At 40.2% G+C, this 26,023-nt stretch overlaps 1 protein-coding gene across 8 annotated transcripts in view; it reads right to left on the bottom strand.

The window, feature by feature from the left end:
* Positions 1-26,023, bottom strand: part of SEMA6A (semaphorin 6A) — a 294,872-nt gene that overhangs the window by 245,886 nt on the left and 22,963 nt on the right. The window contains exon 2 of one of the 8 annotated variants that reach the window (XM_073676951.1): positions 17,266-17,321. The exons of the other annotated variants lie outside the window; for them this stretch is intronic. The gene's annotated coding sequence lies outside the window, so the exon portion shown is untranslated. The remainder of the gene's footprint in view (positions 1-17,265; positions 17,322-26,023) is intronic. 8 annotated transcript variants of the gene reach the window in all.

Here is a 26,023-nt window from a genome sequence, read left to right as displayed (position 1 = left end):
TTAGTTTGAGGAAGATGATGATGGACCGAGTAGTAAGGTCAGACTGCGTGTCTTCAGGAACGGGAGGGGATGCTGATACAGCCAAGTACAAATCTGTTCTCAGGGATCTTAGAACGGCTGAGATTTACTGTAAATGACCACATATGTTTAATGGACGTGAAACAAGAGGGAATGATTAAGAGTAAAGCCAGCCGGAGACATGACACACAGAAGAAATGTTTTAGCTTATAATGTTTACCCCCAAAATACATATTAGTATACTTATTCTATTAGAATAAATGTCCATATAATATTAAAGTTGTCTAGCTACAAAAAAAAAATGAATATCCTTGAATTAGTTAAGCAGCTTATTAATATTCTAAAAAGGTCTGAAAACTGCTCCAATCTTCAGCTCCAAAATCTGGTTCCGGTTCTGAACAAGTACTTTTCCAGTTTGTGTCTTACACAGGGTGGCACTGGCAGTGTGCCACATGTGAAGGGGGCTGGCTGACTGCTCATTTCAATAGCTGATATACAGACATAGATGAGGGCTGACTTAGCTAATGAAACACTGTCCTTTGCCGAACACAAACCAGCAGAAGCCTTGTCAAAGAAGACATGAAGCTGTCCTTTGTAGCTGAAGTTCAGGTCTTAAAAAAAGCACTCCTCCTCCCATTAAAGTTTTTCTCCATTAATATGCTTGGATACAGCACTATGAACAGCCAGCTTCTTTAGCAATGACTTTTTGTGGCTTACTCTCCTTGTGTAGTGTGTCAATGACTGCCTTCTGGACATCTGTCAAGTCAAGACATCAGTATTCCCCATGATTGTGGAGCCTACTGAAACAGACAAAGGGACCTTTTAAATGCTTAGGAAGCCTTTGCATGTGTTTTTTTGTTAATTATTCTAATTTACTGAGTTAATGACTTTTGTGTTTTCATTGGCTGTAAGCCATAATCATCAACATTAACCCCTTTAAAGCCCACGACGTACTAATACATGTCTCTGCCCTGGGACTTAAGAGCCTGACCCGTATTAGTATGTCATGGTGATCGCGCGTGCGCACAGGCTGTGCGGGCGCGATCGCCGCCGGGTGTCAGCTGATTGTCACAGCTGACTCCCGGTACTATGTGCAGGGAGCGGTCCCGCACCGCTCCCGGCACATTAACCCCCACAATGTCAAGGTCAATCGCAGCATTGTGGTGGCTAAGGGGAGGTGATCGGTATACTCACCTCCTCTTCCGGCCTCCAGCGCTGTCTGCCGCGGCTTCCCGGGTGTTTCCATGATGACCCGATGTCGTCATGACAACATCCGGGTCACTAGACAGCAGGAAGATATTTTGGTCATGCGCAGTACATGGCCAAACTATCTTCTCACTGTGCAGCGCTGACAGCCTGCATAGCACAGGGATGGTGCTCCATCCCTATGCTATGCTGGCAATCAGAATAAAAAAAGTGAAAGTCCCATAGTGGGACAAAGTAAACAAATAAAAAAACTGTCAGAAAGTGAAATTTTTTTTTTTAAAAATTGTAAAAATATTAAAAAAAAAAATCCACCAAAAATAAAAATATAATGTACCCATCAATAAATATTATTATGAAAAAAAAACAAAAAAAAACCAATAAAAGTACAAATATTTGGTATCGCCGCGTCCGGAACGATCTGACCTATAAAATTGTTCCACTCGTTAACCCCTTCAGTGAACACGGTAAAAAAAAAAAAAAAAGAAGCAAAAAACAATGCTTTATCATCATACCGCCAAACAAAAAATGGAATAACACACGATCAAAAAGATGAATATAAATAAAAATGGTACCACTGAAAATGTCATCTTGTCCCGCAAAAAACAAGCCGCCATATAGCTCCATCATCCGAAAAATCAAAAAGTTATAGCTCTCAGAATAAAGCGAAAAAATAATTTTTTCTATAAAATAGCTTTTATTGTGTAAAAGCACCGAAACATAGAAAAACTATATAAATGTGGTACCGTTGTAAACGGACTGACACAAAGAATAAAGCTGCCTTATAAATTTTACCACACGTGGAGCAGAATAAAAAAAAAACACAATTCCTGAATTGTTGGTTTTTGTTTATTCTGCCTCCCAAAAGCTGGAATAGAAAGCGATCAAAAAATGTCACGTGCCTGAAAATGGTACCAATAAAAACATCAACTCATCCCGCAAAAACCAAGCCATCACATGACTCTGTCGGCCAAAATATGAAAAAATTATAGCTCTCAAAATATGGCAATGCAAAAACTAGATTTTACAAAATATGTGTCTTTTAGTGTGTGACAGCTGTCAATCATAAAAACCCAATATGATTCTGGTATCTATGTATTCGCACCGACCCGAAGAATAAGGTCGTCTAATCACTTATACCGCACTAGGAACGGCGTAAAAAATAAACGCTAGGGCTGGAGTTGGGGTTGCGCTAATCTTAGAGTTGGGGTTAAGGGTGGGCTAGGGTAGGGTTAGGGATGGTTGGGATTAGGGTTGTTTTTTTTTTGAAAAGTGAAAAAAAATAAAAAATAAATAAAAGATGACGATATGGCAACTAGTGTTGAATGCAAGTGCTCGCTACTTGAGTTTGCATCGGGTGCTCGGGTATGCATTGAGTCTCCGCCCCATATGCTTGGCGGCCAAAAAAACCTTGCGGGGATTGCCTGCCATGCACGAGCGATCCCCGCATTTTTTTTTTGGGGTGTCTCATAACCATGAAACATGTGGGCGGGGACTCGAGCATTTAACTTAAGCACCCGCGATACTTGGTGCATACAGGAGTACCTGATGCAAACTCAAGCAGTGAGCACTTGCGCTCAAGACTAATGACAACTTATTCAATATGATGACCTATTGTTATCAAATTCTGTGTCGTACCTCTGGGTTCAAAGTGTTCACTATACCCCTTGATAAAATCCTTGAGGGGTGTAGTTTCCAAAATGGGGTCACTTGTGGGGGGTTTCCACAATTTAGGCACATCAGGAGATCTCCAAACGCGACATGGCGTCTGCTCTCGATTCCAGCTGATCTAGCGTTCAAAAAGTCACACAGTGCTCCTTCCCTTCTGAACTCTGCCGTGCGCCCGAACACTGTATTTTCCCCACATATGGGGTATTTGCGTACTCAGGAGAAATTGCACAAAAGTTTTTGGGGTCCATTTTCTCCTCTTACCCTTGTGAAAATAAAAAAAATGGGGCTAAAACAACATTTTTGTGAAAAAAGTTAGATTTTTTTATTTTCACGGCTCCATGTTATAAACTTCTGTAAAGGACTTGGGGGTTCAAGGTGCTCACCACACATCTAGATAAGTTCCCTGAGGGGTTTAGTTTCCAAAATGGTGTTACTTGTGGGGGTTTTCCACTGTTTAGGCACATCAGGGGCTCCCCAAATGCAACATGGCGTCCGCTAATTATTCAAGCAAATTTTACATTTAAAAAGTCAAATGGCGCTCCTTCCCTTCCGAACTCTGTCGTGCGCCCAAACAGTGGTTTTTCCCCACATATGGGGTATCCGCATGCCCAGGGGAAATTGCACAACATATTTTGGGGTCCATTTTTTCCTGTTACCCCTGCGAAAATAAAAAAAATTGGGTCTAAAGTAACAGTTTTGTGAAAAAAGTTAAATGTTAATTTTTTTCTTCCACATTCCAAAAATTCCTGTGAAGCACCTGAAGTGTTAATAACGTTCTTGAATGTGGTTTTGAGCACCTTGAGGGGTGCAGTTTTTAGAATGGTGTCAGTTTTGGGTATTTTCTGTCATAAAGACCCCTCAAAGTGACTTTAAATATGATGTAGTCCCTAAAAAAAATTTTTTTTTTAAATTTTGTTGGAAAAATGAGAAATCGCTGGTCAACTTTTAACCCTTATAGCTCCCCAATAAAAAAAAATTTTGGTTCCAAAATTGTGCTGATATAAAGTAGACATGTGGGAATTGTTATTTATTAACTCTTTTGTGTGACATATCTCTCTGATTTAAGGGCATAAAAAGTCAAATTTTGAAAATTGCTAAATTTTCAAAATTTTCGCAAATTTCCGTTTTTTTCACAAATAAACGCAAGTGATTTCAAAGAAATTTTACCACAATCATGAAGTACAATACGTCACGAAAAAACAGTCTCAGAATCAGCGGGATCCGTTGAAGCGTTCCAGAGTAATTACCTCATAAAGTGACAGTGGTCAGAATTGTAAAAATTGGCCTGGTCATTAATGTGCAAACCACCTTTGGTTGTAACGGGGTTAACAGAAATAGACACTTGAAATAGATCACTATGATTGTAATGACTCTATGTAATATATGAGTTTCACTTTTTTTTATTGAAGAACTGAAATAAATAAACTTTTTGATGATATTCTAATTTAGTGAGAAGCACCTGTATATTGCAATCATCACAGTATATAGCACTGTGTACTTGCAATTGCTCATTTTGCCTTTATACCCATTTAATTCTTCTCTTCTGTTCTCAGCTGCTCCCTCCTCCCCTTGCCAGTGACTTTTACAGTGATGACTCATACAGGGAAAAGAGACTTCCAGTTTCTACATAGAGCTTAGTAGGATTCAGCTAGTTAGTTTTTAATCATGTGATGACATAGACCTAATGGAAAAGAGAATAATTAACTGGGTAGAAAGGCAAAATTAGCAATTGCAAGTACACAGTACTATATAATATGATGATTGCAATATAGTAAGATAAAAATTTAGATGGGCATGCTTAAGGACATCTACACAACATTTGTTTTTCTTAACAAATAGCCCCTTTAAAGCAAAGCTGTCACGTGAAATAAAGCTATTAACCTGCAGAGGTTAATCTGCAGGTTAATAGTGTTCTGAACCTGCCCGGCGCCTGCACTTAGCTGAACGCTGCTGGGAGGAAATTAATTTTATTCCTCCTGGCAGCGTTCACCATTCAGTCACAGGGGTGGAGCTGGCATGGGTTCAGTCACTGCTCTGTGTATAGAGAGCAGCAGCTGTAACTGCGACCCTGTCCTGACTAACACTCGAGCTGCAGTAGGGCTGGCTGTCATTCAGGGTCAGGGGTGCGGTTACAGCCACCACTCTGTATACGGAGAGTAGTTACTGAGCCCACGCCAGCACCGCCTATCTTATCAATTTGCTCTGAGGGGCCCTGGCAGCACCCAGTAAACATTATATTAATAAGTGTCAGTAATGCCCATGTGTGGGACCCTACAGTTTAGTTCTTGGGGGCCAGTGCTGGTCAATAATGTCACCGAGTATAATAGAGAATAACGTGCTTTAGGCCAAGAACAATATCTAAAAAGTCAGTTATATAACACTGTCACATAATCAGATAATGCTGACCTTCGGAAATATCATTCTCCATCCCCAGACACATATCAAGCATTTTCTAACCAACTGATATCTACAATATGTCATTTCTAATAACATAATACAGTAATGGAAAAAAAAAGTTTAGGAATTTGGGTGCAAATAGAAAGTTTAAAAGGAAAGAAGTAACTCTTTGCAAGGAAAAAAGCAATTTACCTTCTCCAAAACAATGTAATGTTATTGCAGCATCTGAATGTCAATACTTCAATGGCAAGATTGATTAGCACAGCAGCCTGAACATTTTACTACCATTGTTTTTCCTCATTCACTAATGTAGGCTAATTAAAATAAGAGGCTCTTCTTCACTAGAGTAATTCTGCAACACATATAGATTATTGGCACAGACCAATCTATTACTTCTCTGCTGAGGTTTAAAATGCACTAATTCTAACAAATGAAGAAAAGACATATTCATTAAACTAATGTCAGGGGTCACAGTCGATAAAAAAAGCAAGTGCAGTTACATGTAACTTTTTCGCATATATGTATACACCAATACATCTTGTAAGTACACACAACTCCACCAGGTGAGCGTTAACCGGCACTTATCCACTCTCCCTTCATAGGGTGTCACCCTATTGTGCGCTCTGTTCCCTATACCTAGATTTTCTTATACTCCAATTTCTGGCATCATGGCAGTACATCAAGCTGTGAAGGCCTCACCCCTTCCACCAAGCCATATCCTTTTTTTTTATAAAATGGCAAAAGTCACAGAATTTTTTTTTTTTAATTTTATGAATTTTTTTTCCCCACTACAGCTCAGGTGTCCATTCCTTAAAGGTGCTGTCTCAATATCAATAATTGTTAGAATTATAAAGGGTTTGTAAAAACAAGCATCATTGCAGTTTTAGGTTACTGACCATTACTGCAGTCTAGCAGCGTTGCTGAGCATGAGCAATACTAGGCTTTTTCAATAAAACACTGTATGCACTGATCTAAAGCTGGCTGGATCACAAGAGCACAGGACTTGTCAAGCTTTAGGGTCCCTGTGCTCCTCCGATGTTGCTGCCGCAGGAAAACTGACCGTTTCGGCCAAGGGCACAATTAAGCTGCTGGTCAATCTTCAGGAGCTCAGCTCCTCCAGCAAACACAAAGCTTGGAGGCGGGGGAACAGTGCGCTCCTGAAGATTAAACCTGAGAACAAAAACCATTTGTCAAATTTTCTGACTATTTTTTGGATCATTTTCCTATTAAACAGACACGATTGTTCATCAATATAAAGAGGATGTTTAGGTGCTCTTGGTGATTAGACATGATGAACTATGTGGACTGTATTCTCTAAATCAATGGCACTTTTACTGTCCATCCAGCTAAATGACAATAAAAAGTCAAATAATAATCTTCGCACACATTGTACAGCACTTCAATCCTTCCACAGCCACCATAAATATCCACACATTCAGGTCATAGTGTGAAATTCGTGTTGGCGAGATCACCTGGACCCAAAGTTCTTCACACAGAAGAATTTACTATCTTGTGCAGCCAGTAATAAGTTACAGAGACACTCATCTCCTGTCCTGGCACTGCTCACCTTGAACTTGCCAGCGATGATTTATACGATGGCAACTCTACAGTCTACATATCTCTGCCACCTCTGATAACCTTAACTGAAGAAACACATACTGCTACAGTTCTTAGTATTTGAACTTCAAAGTTTCAAAGTAAACACATTTCACGTTGTACTTGGTAGGACAAACAGAAAACAGACTGCAATTATGTCTGCAGTAATAGGATTTCCTTGTTCGATAGGGTTTTTCAGCACTTCAGTCACTGTTTGCCCAGATAGGATATGGCACCAGTCATACCACTTATCATTATTGAACTTCAAACGTCAGGTACAGCAGACATCAGTGCCGTGTAGATTACATTGTCATACAAAACTGCAGCATTTGTTTAGTAGTGGCGAATATAAATGCCAACAAAGTCAACAGTCTGCGTGCCAGTAAGAAAATGAAGAACTAAGTGCAGAGCAAAATACTAGCAGTCATTTTATCAGACAGATGTCTAAATGGCTCAATTAGTTTTCCAAAAGAGGTCTGTTTTCCAATTGCCTATGAAATGTCATTAGCGTGATATTATTCTTGATGTATCGTAGACACAGTTCTGCTATTATATTGTCATTTTAACTGGGCAATCATTCCGATAAAAAAGACTCAATTGTTTTGTGCCTACTGTGGTGACTTAACATTAAAGATTTCAAATGTTTCATTTTCGGAAAAAGCACATTTGACAATTTATATTAAACATGTTAGGATTTTTGATGGGTGCTGCTGACATCTCCACCTGTAGATGAAACAAAGGGGAAGAAGAATTCAACCTCAAGCAATCTTCTTCTCGGTAAGGATGCTTTCACATTGCGTTTAGGCACTCGTTCAGTGGCGCTATCGGGGCTTACATCTGAACCTCCCACAAAACGGGATTCGGACGTATGCGCCATTGGGGCAGTCGACAATAATGGTGCCAACAGAGCGCACGTGCACTCTGCTGGGCATCATTTTCGGGCGTACACGCCGAAAAATGATGCCCGGCAGAGTGCACGTTAGGGGTTCGGACATAAGCCCCGACGTGAGATACTTAATGGGTGCCTAAACGCAATGTGAAAGCACCTTAAGATAATGTTACCTGTAAATGGGCCCATAGAATGTCTATGCCCTCACTTCTACCAAAGGAGAGCAGTGGCCAACTAAATGCTTCTGCCCCCTGGTTTTAGCGATCGGTTAGTGGCGACAGGTAGGGGGGTCAACGTAGCAACTATGAAAACTTCTGACATATCACTATAAGATGTCAAATGCTTTTGAAAGTACAGTTACTCTTGAAAGTTATTCAAGCAAATGTCTTACTTGATAGAAAGCCACCATTTTATTTTTTTTTATCACTTCCAACAAAACGTTAGTAAGACTCCACCATGCATAATACTACCCTTTTCATTGTTCATAGTGGTCATCTAAATGGACAGCACATCAAAGGCATACAATATATTGTCACTTTATTCCAGTATGAGAACCACTAATCATTTGAAATAATTGCTGTATACAGGCAAAATAAAAGATAGTAGATAGCAATATTAAAGGGTGTCATACACATCAGGGAGTTGTAAGCTGAATATTGGTTCAGCTAACAGCTATTGCTTCTGAGACCCCCATACACATGCAGGCTTGGCTAGTCTGAGCAAGCAGGTGGCATGTGGAGTAAGCCACTGCCAGACACTTGGAGACAGCTTATTTTCTTTGCATACAAAAATGATTGAACTCTTCAGGGAAGAGTCCAAAGACCCCTATATGCATTAGAAGGTCCCACTAAAATCGACCATCTTTGAGGCAATGTCTATGGAGCCATAACTCCAAATGGTCATTCACATGTCCATTTTTGTTCGTGCGTAGAAGAAAAATTTATTTATTGAGCATTTTATTTTCCTGCCTATTACCCAGTAAAAATTATGTATGAAAATATTGAACGTAAGAATGTTGACTCCGAGTCAAGAGTAATTCATCATGATTACAATTACATATCCTGCAAAATGATTTCTAGGTAAGCGGAAACTAGTCAATGGAAACAGAAAACAAAAAGGGCAAGGGAACTTTATGAAACTGATATATGGCCCCTTTTATAGATGAACAGATCGATCCACGGAAGACAGAGTTCAAGTAGAATTTTATGAAATTAGTGATTTCATGCGAATTCGAACATTTTGAAATTCGATTTGTAGTGTGCATTTCCCACATTGCTGAAGCATCAGAGAGCAGGCTGTCATTTTGTGCTGCCTCATGAGCTTCTCTATAATATCCTGCAGCTATCACATGTTACGGATTATTTTACCATGTATAGTGGTGATCACTACCTGGGCCATCACAGATCAGCAGCTCCTGGTGGAGCACAATTTGTTTGGCAGAGTCGTTTTCTATATCCATCTCCAGAGTCACTGAGAAAGTCTCTCTCTTTAGTAGAGTGTAAGCTCCTATTGTCAGTGGGGTCCTCTCTCTCTCTCCTGTAGAGTATAAGCTCTTATGGTCAGTGGGGTCCTCTCTCTCCTGTAGAGTGTAAGCTCCTATGGTCAGTGGGGTCCTCTCTCTCTCCTGTAGAGTATAAGCTCCTATGGTCAGTGGGGTCCTCTCTCTCCTGTAGAGTGTAAGCTGCTATGATCAGTAGGGTCCTCTCTCTCTCTCTCCTGTAGAGTGTAAGCTTCTATGGTCAGTGAGGTCCTCTCTTTCCTGTGGAGTGTAAGCTCTTATGGTCAGTGGGACCCATTCTCTCCTGTAGAGTGTAAGCTCTTATGGTCAGTGGGACCCTCTCTCTCTTCTGTAGTGTATAAGCCATTTTGGTCAGCGGGATCCTGTCTCTGTCTACTGAAGAGTGTAAACTCTTATGGTCAGCAAGGTTTCCTCTCTCCTTTACCCGTGTATTTTCCAAGCAATTACAAGCTTTCCAGTATTGAGATTGGTGAAAATATGTTCCTCACGAATCTAATGTTTAGAGGAAATTTGGCAAAATCAACAAATTTGAATTTCAAAAGATCCGCTCAGCTCTAGCCCGTTTGCTTCCAGAGATTGCTGCCGGTATATAGTTTACAGAGGCAAATCTAATTATAGGGGTTGATTATTAACTTGCTATAGGAAACCAATGTTTTGATAAAATGTTTTTTTGAGACTTGTCATTTCCTTGTGTGTACAACATCAGAAGACTAATAAAAAAATTATTGATGAGAAACACATCACTCTACTTTATGAAGGATCCTCATGACAATTTTATATTATGCCTCAGTCAGACAAGCAATTATATCAAACCTGTTCACATTCTGTATCATTGCTTCTGAGCACTTGAAACTTCTGTAGTTTTCTAAGACAGCTGAAGTATTGTTCAGTTTGCACAAACTAAAATCTGAGAGCATTGTAAAAGGTTAGCTGTCAAAGTGCACAAGGCGCTCGCTTCCAAGGCAATGATTTAACAATGCAGGTTGATCACATATTTCTCAATGTCAGCAATGTTTACATGACTCTTAAAAAGGTTATGCAGAGAAATATTTACTACAATGTCTTATTATAACCTATCTATTCTGATTTACAATAGCTACAAATTTCAGAATAATATTTCAATAAATGTTTTGCACAGGAACAGTCAGAACTTCAGTCGTCAACATTGACTTAGAATAATTTGGCTTGAAATGTTGTATTAAAGGGAGAGAAGCCATACACAGGCATATACACTACCGTTCAAAAGTTTGGGGTCACCCAGACAATTTTCTGTTTTCCATGAAAACTCATACTTTTATCTATCAAATGAGTTGCAAAATTATTAGAAAATATAGTCCAGACATTGACCAGGTTAGAAATAATGATTTTTATTAGAAAGAATAATTTTCTCCTTCAAGCTTTGCTTTCATCAAAGAATGCTCCCTTTGCAGGAATTTCAGCATTGCAGACCTTTGGCATTCTAGCCGTTAATTTGCTGAGGTAATCTTGAGAAATTTCACCCCATGCTTCCTGAAGCCCCTTGGATTGGCTTGATGGGCACTTTTTGCATACCATACGGTCAAGCTGCTCCCACAACAGCTCAATGGGGTTGAGATCTGGTGACTGCGCTGGCCACTCCATTACAGATAGAATACCAGCAGCCTGCTTCTTCCCTAAATAGTTCATGCATAATTTTGAGGTGTGCTTTGGGTCATTGTCCTGTTGTGGGATGAAATTGGCTCCAATCAAGCGCCAAGCGGTATGGCATGGCGTTGCAAAATAGAGTGATAGCCTTCCTTATTCAAAATCCCATTTACTTGTACAAATCTCCCACTTTACCAGCACCAAAGCAACCCCAGACCATCACATTACCTCCACCATGCTTGACAGATGGCGTCAGGCACTCTTCCAGCATCTTTTCAGTTGTTCAGCGTCTCACAAATATTCTTCTGTGTGATCCAAACACCTCAAACTTTGATTCGTCTGTCCATAAAACTTTTTTTCAATCTTCCTCTGTCCAATGTCTGTGTTCTTTTGCCCATATTAATCTTTTCCTTTTATTAGCCAGTCTCAGATATGGTTTTTTCTTTGCCACTTTGCCCTGAAGGCCAGTATCCTGGAGTCGCCTCTTCACTGTAGACGTTGACACTGGCATTTTGCGTGTACTATTTAATGAAGCTGCCAGTTGAGGAGCTGTGAGGCGTCAATTTCTCAAACTAGAGACTCTAATGTACTTGTCTTGTTGCTCAGTTGTGCAGCGGAGCCTCCCACTTCTCTTTCTACTCTTGTTAGAGCCTGTTTGTGCTCTCCTCTGAAGGGAGTAGTACACACCGTTGTAGGAAATATTCAGTTTCTTGGCAACTGCTCATACAAGAGGGTGGTGGCCCACTCTAGCACAGGAGCCCACTGGAGGATTCTCCTATTCTCCTGTGGGCCAGTCCAATCCTGAGTATATACCTCACTAACACCAGTTGAATACCCCTTTCACCACAACAACAAATGAGTCTTTTCGGGCCTTTACCTATGTAAGAAGTGAAGTATTCTATAACCGCCAAACATCCATTTTTTAACAAATAAACCTCCATCGCCACATGGTGATGAGGTTCCAAATCTGGCAGAGTTTCATTTATGGACAAAAAAAATGGAAAAAGCATTAAAATGTTATTTTGTACTGGGAAAAGAAAATAGATACCAGTATGATGGATCTCTGTTGTGCCAATAAAGACCTTCAGCTTCCCGTATTTGCACTGTGTAAACATACACATGGCCGACTTGGCATTCATAAAATATAGTTGGCAGCAGCTATGTGATTATAGCACATGACCATTGACCACCTTAGTTGTCCCCACTTCTGCACAGGCACAGAACTCATCTAGTGTTTGGACAGATGAAGGAGATCCTGCTGCAGGTATCTGTGCAAGGGCTGTAGAAATTCTTCATATGTGCAGAAGTGGGAACCTGAGGAGGAACTCTGTTATAATGATATGACCAGCATCCTCACTGTATGGACATGGAGATTGCTGCAACACAAAGATGGGAAATCATTGGCCTTTTTGTCACAATGGGGGAGAAATAAGGAGGTATTTATTAGAGTTGAGCAAATACATTTGCAGGAACCTTTTCCAGTGTCCACTTCGGTAGCCCAACCAGGGTCCTGCAAAATTCTTTGGCTGGAACTTGAATGCTGACATGCTAGGTGTCTGGCATTTACAAGGCCCTCGAGACATATTGTATGATGTTGTGTGAGGCCTAGTGACTAAACGTCATGCAATGTCAGATGGACCAGTATCTTGCTACCTTCTGCAGCCAGCATTCGAATGCCATGGGCCTTGTAAATGCTAGAGAATGCCGGATGGTCAAAGACGTTCCCTGTCAGTACTTAGTGGCAGCCAGACCAGGGTCCTGCAAATCTTTTTAGTATTCATGCTTCTCACATTAAAACTACTCAGTATCATACCAGTTTTGAATTTGGTGTCTATAAAGGTTCTAACAAGATATTGTAGTGGCCCTGAAATCTCTTACACATCTACAGAAAAAAAATTCACGAAGTTAGGTGCTAAAAAAACCTTTGTAGGTTCATAGCCAACCTGAATCCTGGAGTGTTTTCCGCCTTATCGATAATGCTGCAGAATTTGACATTCTTTATTGGTTCTCAACTTACACCTCCAACTGCAAATAATCATGGAACTAACTTTCAGTATGTAGGTTATACATCAACCTTAACAGAACAAACTTCAACAGGATATGGAAGTATATTTTTTTCACACAGAGGAATGATTATCACATAAATACACTTATCCTTTCTAAACCAAACAAGGCCCTTTAATAAGATTTTTTTTACTCTTGACTTGAGTTTTATCTTTGATTTACAGGAAGTTACATAGATCTAATATAAATACATATGCAGTGATAATTTTTAGACAATAACCCTCTATTATTATACTATGCAAAATCAATAATAAACCAGATGGACATTAATCTCTTAAATCTTTCACAGTTGGGTGAAAAGAAACAGAAACATCTCATTTGCCTCAAATCCCAAAAGCTCCCAACCCATTAGCAAAGTGTAGTCAGAGGACAAGATATTGGAGACATTGTGAGCTTTGTCTGCTTGGCTCATTAGTATGGCAGTCATACATAATTCTGTGTCCCATTTCATGAAAGAGCAGAATATCTGAGATGAGAGTTATGATTGTACATGCAACTGCAGTGATAAAAGGCAAGAATAGAGAGACAAGAAAGCGTGTTGTCTTATTGAAGTAAACAATTCTACCAGATATTGTGCTATAAATGAGATATGGGTTCTCAATTGAAACGGAAGGACAATGGATTCAATAGCACCGAGCATCGCCAATTCAACTTGTCCCAGCTCTTTTAATCAGGACTGTTTTCCATGCAAGTCGTAGTAGAAGAGAAACAATCAGAGCTCTTACATTCTGAATGCTATCACGTTCCAGGGAGCACCGCACCATGAATAAGCCAATTCACACATGGGTCATAAACAAACACTTACACGGGATTTAATAAATATTCGATAATAAAAATGTGTTCATGTTTTCGCCTTTATTAATGTTCTTCTTTTATGTTTTGAATATAAACATTGTGAATAACATCATGTTTACTGATAACAGAAAAAAGAAGGATTTTTTTTTATAAATTTGAGGAAATCTACTTTAGTGTGTTAATGTTGACATGTCCAGCCATCATCCTACCATGTATAATAGGTCTAATATTTGGACTATGATCTGATCCTACTTGGCAATTCGGCATCTTGTTTTACTCTTGAATTTTTATAAAAATGAAATGGATATATTACATAGTATTAAGGTGTCAGTATAAGGGCTCATTCACACATCAGGGCTGTACAGTTTCTTAGTACAGAGGTATACAGACCTCCTTTGGTATTGTACTTATTCTTTCCTAAAAGCAATAAATATGGGATAGCTCCTTAGGCCAGCTTCACATGTCCAAGTACCGTTGAGTTCAGGTTTGGAGATCCGTGGTCAGTAAGGATATCGCAGAACAAACTTAAACAGTGAATGTCGGACTTTTGAAATTGGCTATAATGGATTATTCCAATCTCATAGGATATGGCATAACTAAATGTCTGATGAAACAGAGTCCCATCTCCTAACCCTTGAGATAGAAGTGAATGGAGAAACATACATGCACTGCCATATTCCTCTCCATTCTTCGTCTGTCTCCACAAACTGATATGGATTCCCATTATTGAGATATTATTGGTGGTGGTCTCAGAGATGAGACCACTATGTATCATATATCTTGTGGTATATCCTTTGGATAAGCCATGAATGTCTTAGGCAACAATACCACTTTAAAATATATGTCCTTTTTTCATAAAAAATTACCTGCCAGGTGATTCAAGCTGCCTGAACTATGGGCAGCATGAATCAGCCTGGCAATGCAATTATGTTATAAAATATAATTTTAAAAACCATCAGGTACCATAGGAAGAAACAGGACTGTGGCCCCTGGATGGATTCTCCTCCCCCCACCCACCCCAGAAGATTGACAGGTCACTCCCATGGGCATATATAGGATGAAACCAGCTGGGGGCCTCGTCAAGACTAGTCTTGTCTCTTCTTATGGTCCTTTATACAAACTATGTTTTCTCTGAAAGAGAACAGCATTTCAGAAAAAGATATACCTGGCTGCAGTCACGCAGCCAGTCTCTGATTCGTAGTTTGGGCTGAATGAATTTAGCGATAGGTTCCCTTTAATTTTATACAGTAAATATTAACTTTGCCAATCAGTTGCATTACTTGTCCTGTATTACAACCAGAGTTACAGTCTGATTGGTACTCCAGAATTATCGATAAATTACCCAGCATTCCATGGTGGCGCCATGTCTGCATAGTACTTTTTGCTTTAATTGGCATTCTGGAAAGTGTAGTCATTATAGAAGGCAATGCACATTAATCTGATGTAGGAAAATCAACTGTTCCACTGTGTTACAGGAATTTAGCTAAGCTGTTACGTGGTGTCTGTCACCGATCCTTGTAAATACAAAGAGCAGAATTGAGAGTGCAGCTCTTGACTATCATACATGCTGTAATCAAGATTAGTATAAGATACATAATGTGATGTATTGCTAATGTTAATTGTTAAGGTTCTAAAATATTTTTTAATGTCCAAAAAAAGGAAATTACCGTAACTATAACTTGGTAAATTCATATCTTTTATCTGTTGACAATGTCAGCCATATTGAAGCCAATTATGCATCATATTGGAGCTCAAATTTATAGGTGTTTATGACATGATTTTAAGGTCTGTTTCATACATACACTGATCTAACTTGTTTTTTGTTTGGTTTTCATACTTGTTTCTTTTTAGAATAATGGAAACAGCATCGGTTTCCATTCAGCCTAGACGGTTTAATGGTAACAGGCGACATAATAATGCCAAAACCTTCAGCCAAACGTTAGTGAAATAAGTTGTTCCTATTCTCATCTTCCCCCTGTACAATGCAATATACAGTTCAGTGCTAGAGATCTCCAACATGAAAGTGACTCATTTGGATCTGAAATCGCTCCATACGCATATTAAACCATGAAATCAGATCTAAACAGGGAAATTCTCAAACCGTACATGAATGTATCCATACGTTTGGACTTGTTCCACATTCTTCAACGGTAAGAAAATCTGGCACAACAATAGTAATCTGTAATAATTTGGGGATTTACACTTTTCATTAAAAAGAAGTCAAAGATAAAAAAAAACAGTAATTAATTGGAAACGGCTGCTTCCCACAAAAGGTCGTCTGTCTTGCGTTCAGGAGTCCACAAGTCTTAAGTAATTAAGGAGGTGTTGCTAGGGATAATTTTTCTTTTGCAAACCATACAGCATTTTGTTCTTCAGGGAAATCAGAAGAATAAGACAAATCACATTGATTCCTTATAGCAATAGTGTTGTAATTCACATACTTTGACTTTACGATCAATATCTATTAACTACCGTATTTTTCGGACTATAAGACGCACCGGACCATAAGATGCACCTGGGTTTTAGAGGAGGAAAATAGGGAAAAAAAAATGTAAGCAAAAAATGTGGTCATGATGCCCTGTTAAGTGGGAGAAGGTCTGCTGCTGACACTGTTATAGGGGTAATATCCCATAATTCTGTTGTAATAGCCCCCATTCTGGTATTCATGGCACCCCTCATCCTGGTATGCTTGGCACCCCTCATCCTGGTATGCAAGGCCCCCCTCATCCTGGTATGCTTGGCACCCCTCATCCTGGCATGCATGGCCACCCTCATCCTGGTACACCAGGCCACCCTCATCCTGGTACGCCAGGCCACCCTCATCCTGGTATGCCTGGCCACCCTCATCCTGGTATGCCTGGCACACCCACATCCTGGTATGCCTGGCACACCCACATCCTGGTATGCCTGGCAGCCCTACATCCTGGTGTGCCTGGCAGCCCCACATCCTGGTATGCCTGGCAGACTCACATCCTGGTATGCCTGGCAGACCCACATCCTGGTATGCCTGGCAGCCCCACATCCTGGTATGCCTGGCAGCCCCACATCCTGGTATGCCTGACACCCTCACATCCTGGTATGCCTGACACCCCCACATCCTGGTATGCCTGGCAGCCCCACATCCTGGTATGCTTATGTTTTTTTGTTTTTTTTGTCCACATCCTGGTATGCCTGACACCCTCACGTCCTGGTATGCCTGGCACCCCCACATCCTGGTATGCCTGGCCCCCCCACATCCTGGTATGCCTGGCACCCCCACATCCTGGTATGCCTGGCACCCCCACATCCTGGTATGCCTGGCACCCCCACATCCTGGTATGCTTATGCTTATGTTTTTTTTTTTTGTTTTTGTTCCACATCCTGGTATGCCTGACACCCCCACATCCTGGTATGCCTGCCACCCCCACATCCTGGTATGCCTGCCACCCCCACATCCTGGTATGCCTGGCACCTCCATCTCCATTACACAAAATTAAACACTCCTACTCACCTTTCTTCTTCTCTCCTCCAGCTCTGTGTCCTCTTCTGCAGCCAGCACAGATCTCCCTGTGTGAGCAAAGCATGACGTAACTGACATGGGCATGGAGAGGGGGTGAATATTCATGCTCTTTATTAGCGGGCACAAATGACTGCTGAGCGCTGCAGGACCCGCGCTGCAGGAGCCGCGCTGCAGCTACACTGTACGCCCGCGATTAAGGACAATGAATATTCACTGCTCCCCATGCCCATGGGCGTGGGGAGCAGTGAATATTCATCTTCTTAAGCAGCGGGGACAGTGTAGGCTGCAGTAGCCGCTATTGCCTTCTGTACCCGCTCCTCCGCCGCTGCTGCCCCCCCATAACCCCATCACCCACAGCAACAAGACAGTATAGAATAGAAGGTTCGGACTATAAGACGCACCCCCCACTTTCCTCCAAAATTTTGGAGGAAAAAAGTGTGTCTTATAGTCCGAAAAATACGGTACTTAGGAAGAACAGTGAAATGAACGCATTTTAGGTATCCTCAATATTTATAAAATGGAGTAGTTTAAACATAAATAGAATTTTTTTCAAAATTTTAAAATATCAATTCCATGTAATGTGAATGCTATATTAATAGTATGCAGGTGTATTGATGCAAAAATTCATACACATGGTACAAGCCTTACCCTGCCATACTACCAGCAGTTCATGAAATATTAGGAAATGATCCTATTAATAAATGAGACTGTACAATGAAGCACGTTAAGGCATGTTCCTCGACTAATGTTTCAATTCGTCTACTGAGCACCATTCAAAGGCTTAGACCGTGCTTACGAAGTGTTTGAAAAAGAGTATAAAGTTTCCCTAGTGTTAAGCCAAGATGCAAATCAATAAAGTCCATTTTGCAAATACCCTGAGCCTTTCCACACATACAGGTCAACCATTAAACTTTTACGTCTAAAACATAATCCCCTGACATTGAATATTTTAACAATGCACTTTCGAGGTTCACAAATGACCAAATGCTATAGCACGCCAATCATCAGCCAGCACGACAGCCATTATTTTGCACTGAATGACAACTGCTTGACAAGTCTGAATTTTAGTCCATTTCAATTTCTTCTTCACATTGAAATCAGAAGCTTTAATTAAACGCAAAAAATATGTAACTTGTGCCTGGGTGCACACGCATTTCCCTGAACTTGGCAATATGCGTATGCATTAATGGCAGGCTGCGGGGCACATCAGCATAAATACATTGCAGGAGTAAGCCAGTTAAATGGATTCCATCAATTAATTTAAATAATAAACCAAATCCAACTAACTGTGAAATCTCATGCTCGGCGCGCACAACAAACAGGAGTTACATTTTGCAGAAGATGCCCTTTTTGGTAACCTGCAGAACTCATTTAAAAGATTTTTAACAGTCCCAATTTATCAGTTTTTTCCACCATTTATGGTGTGGCTGGAAATAAACAACCAGAAGCTACTGTAGGTAACAAGTGTGTATAGAAATGTGCTGCTGTTTTCTACGGTGGGTTGATAGATGTTCTCTTTGCCCTATTACTAATGTAATCTCACCGGCTCTGGTCTGACCTGCTTCAATGACAATAACTTACAGAGTCCAATAATAATTGATTAAAATAATGAAAGACACAAAAAAAGTCAAATTACTTAACCTGGGTTCCCATTTTTACAGCCATCTAGATTTCTTTTTCTCTCTGATGTGGCAGTAATCTAGCAAAGGGAAACTGATGTTAGAGCAATTCCTAGCGTTTGCTATTATTATTATTTTTTATTATTATAGCGCTATTTATTCCAAGGCGCTTTACATGTGAAAAGGAGTATACATAGCAAAAAACAAGTGCAATAATCTTGAACAAAAACGAGTCACCGACTGGTACAGGAGGAGAGTGAACCCTGCCACAAGGGAACCTTCCACATTCATCAGGCTCGTCAATTGATCTGCCGAACCCTTCAAAGAGCCAGATAAGAATAATATTGATAAGAAAGAAAGAAAGATTATGATTTTATAATGGAAGTCTTCAAACAGAGGTTGGACAGACATCTGTCTGAGATGGTTTAGTGACTCCTGCATTGAGCAGAGGGTTGGACCACATGACCCTGGAGGTCTCCTCCAACTCTAACATTCTATGATCCTATTTTACATGTTGGCCATTTTGATCCATCTCACCAGTTTTGCTATGGAATTGGTGAAAAGCCAGATGACTACTGATGCAGTTTTAACATCAGTTGAGACACAAAAAAAAAAGGATTCTGATAGGCTATACATACAGAAACCAGGCCATAGCTCCTAAATTTGAAGACTTTATAGGGATCCTGTTCTGCTCAGATGATGACCCCGATTACCCATATCACCTCTGCAGCCAATCACTGGTCTCATTGGAATGCACTTGAGGACATCATAGTTGCATCACAATACAAAAAGACTGGCATTGTAGCAATATCATACCTTACAACGCATTGTAGCAATATCATACCTTACAACCCATCTAGTACACCACTGAGGCCAGTGGCTGGCTGCAGTGGTCACAAGGTTAGACGGTAATGTAGTTGTCACAACGCAAACTGGCTGGAAACATCAAGTAATGTGTCTTATTATTTTATGCAATATGGCCTTCTTAGCTCAATTTTTTAATAAGTCAGAAAACCCTTCATGCCCTTCAGGACTGATACATTAGCATATATTGAACAGAATCCAGTATTATTTCAGCATGTGCATATTACAGTGCATGAAATAGAAGAACCACTACATTACTACAAAACAAGTTTCTGTTCCTTAACTACGTATCTCAATTTCTTTACAGATTTCCCAAATCATTCTAGAATTTACATTTACCATAAAAATAGAAAGAGAATGAAGACTTTAAGAAACAGTCTAAGTTTTGCAAATCTGTTCCTAAACCATCAAAATAATAATAAAGAGTGAATACAAAACACATGTGGAATTGCTTATTGCATTTTAAAGCTTCATTTTTTTCCCAACCAGACAACTGGAACACAAAGGCCTCCAAACAAAACAATCTTCTGCAATCTGCTCCAACAATGGTCTACAGAAAATTGTACATTGCAGACAATGGTAATGGTTTTCAGTTAAATGAGAAAGAATATGGACATGTGAATTATCTCTAAATTTATCAGAGGCAGGCATGGTGCTAATACAATACCTCCTCACATTGCCACCTAAAACACCCAGGTAAGCAATAATTACTTATTGAAAACAAGAATACGGATTTAAGTGGTTGCTCAAGAAGTTGCATCTAGAGCTGAAAGCTGCCACATGTGATTGTATAAAACTATAGCTTCAATTCCATTGTTCGCAGAAAGTTAACAATGGAGAACTATTCTTGTATACTTCTTTTGAGATTTTACGGTGTTGCTAAAATATGTTATTACGAATCGCATACTAAAGTATGAATTCAAATACTTTACAAAACTGTAATCAACATATAGACCATAATTTAGTGTAAGTGGGAAAAAATGGCTACATTTGTATGGAAATTAATATCGATGGGTTCCTTGAAATGAGGGATTGTGAACAATGCAAGAAAAGGCTTACAAAAAGCTCAATTCACATCAAGTCTATAATTAAACGTTGGAGTATATGCTGGGAATATCCCCTGAAGTGTATGATAATGTCCCAAATGGCTTTAATGACCTAACAAAAGCCAAATGGGCATCTTTTTGTGTAAGTTAGGCTAGGATTTCAAGATTCTATGGTCTAAAGGGCATTGAAAAGACAGATAATGAATCTTTTCAAGACAGCTGTACATGGAAAAAAATTGCATATATATACACAGTACAGACCAAAAGTTTGGACACACCTTCTCATTTAAAGATTTTTCTGTATTTTCTTGACAATAAAAATTGTACATTCACACTGAAGGCATCAAAACTATGAATTAACACATGTGGAATTATATACTTAACAAAAAAGTGTGAAACAAGTGAAACTATGTCTTATATTCTAGGTTCTTCAAAGTAACCACCTTTTGCTTTGATGACGGCTTTGCACACTCTTGGCATTCTCTTGATGAGCTTCAAGAGGTAGTCACCGGAAATGGTTTTCCAACAATCTTGAAGGAGTGCCCAGAGATGCTTAGCACTTGTTGGCCATTTTGCCTTCACTCTGCAGTCCAGCTCAACCCAAACCATCTCGATTGGGTTCAGGTCTGGTGACTGTGGAGGCCAGGTAATCTGGCGTAGCACCCCATCACTCTCGTTCTTGGTCAAATAGCCCTTACACAGCCTGGAGGTGTGTTTGGGGTCATTGTCCTGTTGAAAAATTAATGATGGTCCGGCTAAACGCAAACCGGATGGAATAGCATGCCGCTACAAGATGCTGTGGTAGCCATGCTGGTTCAGTATGCCTTCAATTTTGAATAAATTCCCAACAGTGTCACCAGCAAAGCACCCCCACACCTTCACACATCCTCCTCCATGCTTCACGGTGGGAACCAGGCATGTAGAGTCCATCCGTTCACCTTTTCTGCATCGCACAAAGACACGGTGGTTGCAACCAAAGATCTCAAATTTGGACTCATCAGACCAAACCACAGATTTCCACTGGTCTAATGTCCATTCCTTGTGTTCTTTAGCCCAAACAAGTCTCTTCTGCTTGTTGCCTGTCCTTAGCAGTGGATTCCTAGCAGCTATTTTACCATGAAGGCCTGCTGCACAAAGTCTCTTCTTAACAGTTGTTGAAGAGATGTGTCTGCTGCTAGAACTCTGTGTGGCATTGACCTGGTCTCTAATCTGAGCTGCTGTTAACCTGCAATTTCTGAGGCTGGTGACTTGGATAAGCTTATCCTCAGAAGCAGAGGTGACTCTTGGTCTTCCTTTCCTGGGGCGGTTCTCATGTGAGCCAGTTTCTTTGAAGCGCTTGATGGTTTTTGCAACTGCACTTGGGGACACTTTCAAAGTTTTCCCAGTTTTTCGGACTGACTGACCTTCATTTCTTAAAGTAATGATGGCCACTCGTTTTTCTTTACTTAGCTGCTTTTTTCTTGCCATAATACAAATTCTAACAGTCTATTCAGTAGGGCTATCAGCTGTGTATCCACCAGACTTCGGCACAACACAACTGATGGTCCCAACCCCATTTATAAGGCAAGAAATCCCACTTATTAAACCTGAGAGGGCACACCTGTGAAGTGAAAACCATTTCCGGTGACTACCTCTTGAAGCTCATCAAGAGAATACCAAGAGTGTGCAAAGCAGTCATCAAAGCAAAAGGTGGCTACTTTGAAGAACCTAGAATATAAGACATATTTTCAGTTGTTTCACACTTTTTTGTTAAGTATATAATTCCACATGTGTTAATTCATAATTTTGATGCTTTCAGTGTGAATGTACAATTTTCATAGTTATGAAAATACAGAAAAATCTTTAAATGAGAAGGTGTGTCCAAACTTTTGGTCTGTACTGTATATGCAGCTGTAGACACGAACAAAAAGCCTTAAAGGGGTAGTCTGATACTTATAATGGTCTTTATATATATCTATCTTTAACCCCTAGCCACTTTTGAATTTTACTTTATTATAAAATTCCCTAAAGTTTTCCCTATATAACCAGTCCCCAGATCAGTTTTTTTTTTGCTTTACTTCCTGTGACATTACGTTTGAGAGAAGTCTGAAATGGGACTTGGCAGGGGGATGGCCCAGCTGTCCCTTCTCCACAGCTTCTATCTGCTGTCCCTCACTCACTCTGGTTCTATCACCACCCCCTAATGACATTTCATTTCAGGGAAAGAGCCTGAAGTGATTGAAGCAGAGACCATGGAGGCGGCTATCGAAGATGCAGATGGCGAGGACAGATATGTGGTGGCAACCACCAAAGATGCGGGTTGCGGGCACAGATGGAAGTGACTACTGATGCTGTGACCATGTCTGCATCGTGCACCCAAAACAGGACATCAAGAGATGCCGATGACAGAGCTGAGGTAAGTTAGCACAGTGCTGCCCCCTGAAGACATCCTGGTTCAGAGGAAAGTGAAAGAAGCTGCAGGGAAGTGACTGCAGAGCCATCCTCCTGTGACATCTCATTTGAGACTCATCTCAAATGAAACATCACAGGAAGAAAAGTAAAAACACAGATATAGGGATTAGCTGTATAGGGAGAACAGAAGGCATGTTAAAGGGGTTGCCTGGTGTAAAATGACAAGTCTGCAGTCACTCTATGCAGGGGTGGATTAAGAGTAGCCAGGGCCCCGGGCAGTTTAGAAGGCGCGCCCCCCCCCCCCCCAGGTACCCGATGTATCATTTGACCTGTCACACGATCCCCTTTAATACAGTGCAGTTTGAAAGTATTTGGCCCCCTTGAACTTTTCTACCTTTTGCCACATTTCTGTCTTGAAACATAAAGATATAAAATTCTAATTTGTTTGGGAAGAATCAACAAGTGGGACACAATCGTGAAGTGGAACGAAATTTTTGGGATATTTTAAACTTTTTTAACAGATTAAAAACTGAAAAGTGGGGCGTGCAATATTATTCAGCCCCTTTACTTTCATTCCAGAAGTTCAGCGAGGATCTCTGAATGATCCAATGTTCTCCTAAATGACTGGTAATGATAAATAGGATCCACCTGTGTGTAATCAAGTCTCCATATAAATGCACCTGCTCTGTGATAGCCTCAGGGTTCTGTTTCAAGTGCAGAGAGCATCATGAAGACCAAGGAACACACCAGGCAGGTCCGAGATACTGTTGTGGCAAAGTTTAAAGCCGGATTTGGATACAAAGAGATTTCCCAAGTTTTAAACATGTCAAGGAGCACTGTGCAAGCGATCATATTGAATGGAAGGAGTATCAGACGACTGCAAATCTACCAAGACCCGGCCGTCCCTCTAAACTTTCATCTCGAACAAGGAGAAGACTGATCAGAGATGCAGCCAAAAAGCCCATGATCACTCAAGATATCCATAAAAAGTCTTGTTTGAATTTGCCACAAGCCACCTGGGAGACACACCAAACATGTGGAATAAGGTGCTCTGATCAGATGAAACCAAAATCAAACGTTTTGGCCGCAATGCAAAACGATATGTTTGGCGTAAATGCAACACAGCTCATCACCCTCAAAACACCATCCCCACTGTCAAACTTGGTGGTAGCATCATGGTTTGGGCCTGCTTTTCTTCAGCAGGGACAGGGAAGATGGTTAAAATTGATAAGAAGATGGATGGAGCCAAATACAGGACCATTCTGGAAGAAAACCTGTTGGAGTCTGCAAAAGACCTGAGACTGGGACGGAGATTTATCTTCCAACAACACAATGATCCCAAACATAAAGCAAAATCTACAATGGAATGGTTCAAAAATAAACGTATCCAGGTGTTAGAATGGCCAAGTCAAAGTCCAGACCTGAATCCAATCGAGAATCTGTGGAAAGAGCTGAAAACTGCTGTTCACAAATGCCCTCCATCCGACCTCAATGAGCTCGAGCTGTTTTGCAAGGAAGAATGGGCAAGAATTTCAGCCTCTCGATGTGCAAAACTGATAGAGACATACCCCAAGCGACTTGCAGCTGTAATCGCAGCAAAAGGTGGCGCTACAAAGTATTAACTCAAGGGGGCCGAATAATATTGCACGCCCCACTTTTCAGTTTTTAATTTGTTAAAAAAGTTTAAAATATCCAATAAATTTCGTTCCACTTCAAGATTGTGTCCCACTGGTTGTTGATTCTTCCCCCAAAAAAATTGAATTTTATATCTTTATGTTTGAAGCCAGAAATGTGGCAAAAGGTAGAAAAGTTCAAGGGGGCCAAATACTTTCACAATGCACTGTAGGTCATGTGAGTAATACACAGGTGATCTTGTACACCTTGTGTACAGCACTATACATAATAGAGTCGGGAATAGATTAATTCTCCCAAGGGGCCACATGAGACCGTGACTGTTGTGGTGGCCGAACCAATAGGCCGAAATTAATTCTGCTCAATATTAATATTCATAAGAGGTTGGAAGGATCCGGCTTCCGATCCAAGTATATTGGCGAAAAGTTAGAAATATTTTACAAAAAGATGAAGAAATGCATACCAACAATCTAAGATGTGAGGGGGGAACTTGGGGGTCTCATCACCAGACATGTTTGAGCGCTACCTGCACTCTTAGACTTGGTTTGAACAAAACATGTACAGGAGAAGTGGTACTGTGCAGTGTATATATACAGGACAGGAGAAGTGGTACTGTGCAGGGTATATATATATAGGACAGGAGAAGTGGTACTCGGAGCAGAACCAAATCTTCAGCAGTGGACTCTATTAGTTAGCCCATGTGACGACATTTCAGTTCCATAACAGAGAAATGTTCTGTTGTGGATCCGAAACATTATCACATGGGCTAATAAGGAGTCCTCCACTTTTTTGACAATTAATCGGAGTGCTGATATATCTACATATATAAGAGCAGATACTAAGAATTACCCCAAGTATACAGGACAGGAGAAGTATACACAGCTCCACAGTATATACTACAATCAGTTATATACATATAAATATATACTGTACAAAAGAATATAGAGTGGAGCTGTGTGTATACTACATCGTATATAGTGTAGAGATGTGCCAGTATATATAGTGGGGATTCCACACTATATACTATAGTATATACACAGCATCATACTATATAAACTTCTCTACACTATATATATATATATATATATATATATATATATATATATATATATATATATATATATACACACACACACACACACACAACTCTACGTTATAATTAAGACCGCATTATACTATATACTATACATCACGTAG

Source organism: Phyllobates terribilis, unplaced genomic scaffold, assembly GCF_046119375.1.
Source record: "Phyllobates terribilis strain yellow unplaced genomic scaffold, ASM4611937v1 Scaffold_1__5_contigs__length_1240528914, whole genome shotgun sequence".
NCBI classification, from domain to species: Eukaryota; Metazoa; Chordata; class Amphibia; order Anura; family Dendrobatidae; genus Phyllobates; species Phyllobates terribilis.
Note: the sequence above shows the minus strand (reverse complement) of the source record. Positions and strands in the feature narration are given on the sequence as shown.